The sequence below is a fragment of the Dendrobium catenatum genome, unplaced genomic scaffold (genome assembly GCF_001605985.2).
Source record: "Dendrobium catenatum unplaced genomic scaffold, ASM160598v2 original_scaffold_235663, whole genome shotgun sequence".
NCBI classification, from domain to species: Eukaryota; Viridiplantae; Streptophyta; class Magnoliopsida; order Asparagales; family Orchidaceae; genus Dendrobium; species Dendrobium catenatum.
This window is the reverse complement of record NW_021554071.1, coordinates 470848-476919: the sequence shown is the minus strand read 5'-3', so window position 1 is coordinate 476919 and position 6072 is coordinate 470848.

Genomic DNA, 6072 nt, shown 5'->3' with positions numbered 1-6072 from the left:
TAAATCTCCTAAAGTCATTGATTAGATTTGAAAGGCATCTGGACTAATTTTGTATATATCTTGAGTAAAAAAGGTTGTCAAAAATGAAGTTCAAATTCATGCTTACTCTGCTACTTCATAATTGCCACTACTTATTGATCTATACGGCGATGAGATTATGTGTTGTGATTATAATTATTTCAATATTAAGGATAATGATTAGCTAGTTAGAAGTAGGTTAGTTAGTTGGAGCAAGCTAGTTAGCACTGTGTTAATTTTGTAATCTGTAAATACATTTAATTTGAGAGGATGATGACATGAAATAAGATGATCAAGCTTTAATTCTTCTCTTATAAATTCTACTTTTGTTTATTAATTCTTGCGTTTGAACGCTTTGAAATGCTTAGATTAGATTTTGGATCATACAATTGGGTGCTCTAATTGATATAAACATCGTTCGAAAAACCTGTCACCATGCACCACGGAGATATTATCGATCCATCCACTTATTTTAAAAACTCGTTACAATCTTTCAAGCTATTTTTATGTTTTTCACCGTCCTCATCCACCATTGTAGCCTCAATTAGACTTAAATCTTGTTCAATCGTATTATCAACTTGCTCCATCTTTAATTCTCTATTTGGCCAATTGATGTATTTGCTTTGGCAAATATAGTCCAAGATAGGTACACTGCCTCCTCAAACTTCTTATATACTAGTGTCAATCACCTTTGCATGGGAGCTAGAAGTATTTATTTTGATTCATCTTGTACTACAACAAAAGCTCTACTAAGAGGTATATCTTCCCTATTCTTACCAAAAATGCAACCCAAACTAGGCCCATCTATAAGTTCTCTTTATGTCATCTGTTACTCCATTCATCAACATTTATGCCTCCCAATCGATCTCCCTTCTCCATGTATCACTGAGATTTTCAATTAGCTCAACTCCCATATAGATATGCACAGATCCTGAGCTCCAACAATTCCCGCTAGTGCTTTTAATTTGGTTGATGTTAATTAGTACAAACTTATATTTTTAAAGCTCATTCTCTTAAGTTTTCACACTACTTTACTTGAATTAAATGATTAAAAGTAGTATTTATTGATTAATAAAGAGGATTAGCACTATTTGTGCTTTGTACAAACAATATAATGAGTCTCATTATCTTTTATTTGTTGTATGCTTTTATGTTTTAAGCATCATCCACAGTTGTATTTGCCACGACACAACCTAATATAACTTAGCTTTCTTAATAGGTTATATCAGGTCGAGAGCAATAAAGAAAATTTGCACAAGTTTTTATTAGAGTGAATTTCTTTTCATCTTCTAAATTTTATAAAACATAGCCACTAGACCATTTATATATTATAAATAAATCAAATCATCATTTAGTTCATTCATATATAGAATTTATAATTGAGTTCATTCAAAAATATTCATAAACAATAATAATGGGTTTTTTAAATAAGTTCATCATATGAATTACAATTATCATGATTTCAGAAAATCCTCATATGGCATAAATTATAAGTACCTCTAGTGCAACTCATAATCTTACTCCTATGAGTTACCTACCTTTAAAACATGTAAGCATACGTAGAATGAACGAACAATTTAGTAGGTTACATGAAACCTACAATTTATTCAATGCAAGGAATTTAAAAAATATGGATATATGCTATAAGTATAAGCATTAACTGTGTGTTGAATTTGTAAATCTATATATCATTTACATACATATTTCATACTTAGTATCACATGAATCAATAGATTCTTTACGTTACATGCACATATATTATATGGAGTGCAATCATGATCAATATTATCTTTAAATATATAGCATGTGTCATGTGAGATACTATATCATATTAAAATGTTTATCCATTTTCTTCCATCATATAGTCAAAACATGTCCTACATCATCACATATGCTATGTAGTTCAACACTTCATGGGTCTAACTAATCATACTATATTATTACATAGGATAGCACATGTAATCAGCCAGGTTCCCTAACAGATCATGTCACATCACATTATAATATAAAGTGTCATGACATATATATATATATAGCAAATAAAAAACTATGGCTAACCATATCACGTGGTGTTTTTTCCTTATACTAATTATGTGAATTATGTGTGGTATCATGTCATATCATATCGTATCATGTGGAACTGTTAGGTGGCATGCATCATACACATAAGTCATCACTCTCAACTCATTAGCACTCATAATCATCACATCATTTTTTCTTATACATCCCATCACATATCGGGTTTACACCACTAACCCATTTTAAGGAAAGTACATCGACCCACCCTTTGAACCAAGATATCATATCTCCGCCAATCTGAATTATATAGTAGTTAGTCTTTCTTGCACACTCATAATTAAAATCATGTATAACAAAATAAATAATTGAAATCATGCTCAATATCTTATTATTTATATCATTTAAAGTATATGTGAAATATACATGCATGCCAAGAATATGAGACTCATAAGAAAATACAATATTCTAAATTTTAGACGTGAATGATCACTATGAATGAACTGTATGTTATGCAAAGCATAGCCTTAGATATTACATGATTTAACATTTATCCATCATTTCTTATACTTTTTGTCCATGACTCAATTTAGAATATTTTTCCCAATATTTATAAAGAACCAGTGAAATTTCAACATGGTCATGTTAAATGTGTAGAATCTCTAGAATAACAATATACTAGAAGTTACATGGTGAAAATTTGTTGCACATCGAGATATTGCAACTTTTATGGGTTCTGACCAAATTAATTAAAATCTAGATAATTCAAAATAAACCAAAACTATTGAAATAAAAGGTTAGCCTATCTTGAGCCACAAAGTTTTTTCAACTGGCCCGTTGAGAGAAATCGACTCCAAGACCTTCAAATGTAACTTTTTCAACTGGCCCGTAGTGTATATGTAGGTACAATTGAGTTTTTTTTAACGTTAAGTGTCTGTTTTATAAATCAATTTCACTAGATCATTCTAGATAAGCTAGCTTAGCTAATTTATGAATATTTTTTTATAATTTTTGAATTCCGAGATTTAAAGATTAAAAAAAATGCAATCTTTGCATTTAAATTTGAATAATTGACATTATTACAATTATATCCTTCAAATATTTTATTATGAAAATATCTCATTCCACTTAATAAACTTCACTAGTGGCCATTTATTTACCATTATCATATTTTGAAGCTAGAGAAGAGAAAAAATGGAACGAGAGGAAAAAGCTAAGAGAGAGAAATTGGAATATAGAGATCTTAGAGTCATTTTTGTCGGTCCATACAGTTGTGAAATTTATTCATCTTAAGATGGGCTATCATTATCCTAAGTCTAATTTCAATGATTTTATGTATTTTATATTTTATGAATTTTAACTTGGTTAGAATTTATAAAAGTTGTGATATCTTAATTCTTAGCAAACTTTTAATGTATAACTTTTAATATGTTATAATTTTAATCATTTTGCACATATTAAGAAAAATATATTGAAATTTCTTTGGTTATTTTTATAATTTTGAAAAATTTTCAAATTTAGATAAATATGGAAATTGGATAAATTATTGTCAAACCTCATAATATTAATGTATGACATGCATATTTTTTACAATAGGTAAACATATGGTGAAAAAGAGCATACTGCATATTTTTTATGAATTTCACTAATTTTGATACAAATGCAAAATTTACATGTATTAATTAATATGATAAAATGAGTTGAACATTAAGCATAATATCACTTGTTTATTATGTTATATATGTTATGAAATATATGTATTAATATGACAGATTCAAGAAAGCATCGTCAAACCTAACATTGAACCAAGTTAATTAGATGAAAACTAAGTGTATATTTCAAAGTTGATGCCAAAATGAGCATGAAGTAAGAGCATATGTTACCTTAAGAATTTATACGAGAATTAACATGTCATTGGATCGCCAAGTTTATAATGTGTTTTAGGCGTTACATAATCCTATAAGAAGAAAGTTGATACATGCATTAGCCTTGACATTTATATCAAGATAAACACCCTGGCATCTATAATTTCCAAGACACCTGATATGTCACCAAAAAATTATTTTGATCGTGCATGAATCTCGAAGAAAATATGAATTAGTAGCTTCCAAAATTAAAGTCAGGATCATCATAACTTTAATTTCAACAAGCTTATAGTCGAATTGAACATCTCAAGGAGATGAACCTAATGACATCAAAATCGGTCTAATCAAAACCCAAGTATGTCTAAATCAAATGGCCAAAGCCTATTTGAAAGATTCAAAACATTAATTGAATGACCAAATGATATCTAAATGTGACATGTTTATAGTCTAATTGAACTGCTAGCTCGGTGAGATGAATCCAACGAGCCCAAGAATGCCAAATTTTGATATCCTTAAGACACTCAAAAACTCGATAAATAATCTACGATTGAGGGAGTTGATATAAGTCATTTCTTGAAACACTCCCAACATGTCCATGATCTTCTCTTTAATTACTAGCAATGCAACTCCTAAAAAACTATAAATATACCCCTCATTTTTCACAAATGAGGGCGAGGAGGAAGAGAAGAAAAACAAATAATCTCTCTTTTTTTCTCAAGCTTGCACCACAAGCCGAATCTCTTCCCGACCATCGCCGGACTTCAAACACTAATCATTGTCGAACTTTCGACTATTCATTTGTTGTTGTTGGATCATTTTGACATCGATCGCCTGCCAACTATGGTCCTTTCAATTTTCTCCCGACTACAGTCTTTCCGATCACTATCGCTTGTCAACTACGATCCTTTCGACCGTGGGCGGATTTTAAATTGGGGGGGGCTACCTGCTTTCTTTCTCTTGCCATCTCTCTTCTACCTATATTCTCTCTCTCTTTCTCTCTCCATGAGAGTTGAGAGTATCTTAAATATTTTTTTATTCATTTTAAATTAATTTAGATGATCATGACAATAAATTTGTTTTTATTATCATAAAATTTATCTTCTTATAATTAACAACTATACTAAAAAAAATTAAAACCATATTGCAATTTCAAGCTCAAATGAAATAGCTTGAGGTACTTTTAAAATATAAATTTGTGCCCCTGCAGATCAAAAATCCTGGCTCCGCCACTGCTTTCGACCACCGTCACAGGACTATGGTCCTTTCAACCTTCGTCGATAGAATACGGTCCTTTCAACCTTCTTCGCATGACTATTATTCTTCCAACCTCCGTCGCCCGACTACAGTCATTCGGACCACTATCGCTCTGTCAACTACGACCTCTTCGACTACCATTTCCCTCCAACTGTTGTCCCTTCGACCATCGCCCGACTACGATCCTTCCTATAACTTTCAACTGACTATATATATATGATCCTTTCAACCTTTGTCGTCCAACTACGATCCTTTTCAGGACGCAACAACACCTATAGTTTACACTTTAATATTAGTCAAGAAACATCGCCAACATGTGTTGATTCTTGGAACACGCTTTACGTTCTCACCAAGAAACGCTTAGTATATTAAAAATATAGCATTATGTAACTACATGCCCCGAGCTAATCAAGCATGGGTTTTCTAAAATTTTCTAAGTTAGAATAGAACACCTAATTTATTTTTTAATGAATTTTGAAAATTATTTTAATGAGGTTTGTGGTGCAAGGCTTGCAATGTGGGTGATAAAGTAGCATCTATCTTTATGTTCTTAAAGATTATTATCTTTAGATTAATTAATGAATCTTAAAGAACACATTGGATTGCATGATTAACATGAATATTCATTGATAAAACCTTTAATTCTACAAAGCGTTTGAATTAACTATTTTTAATATTATGCATGCAAAGGTGAAATATGATAAGACAAAGGACACCATGTCTCCTCATAAATCTTGTATATAATAATAGTTTTAGATTTCAAAATAATCATTAATATGATATTTTATGATGCAATTGATATGGAAGTCTATATTCTTGGTGAAAATATTATGTGCGGTCATCGGACATCATCTGGAGGCAAATCAGGGCCCGCTACATCACCAATTTATTATGGGCCACTGTGTATTTGGTGATGTGA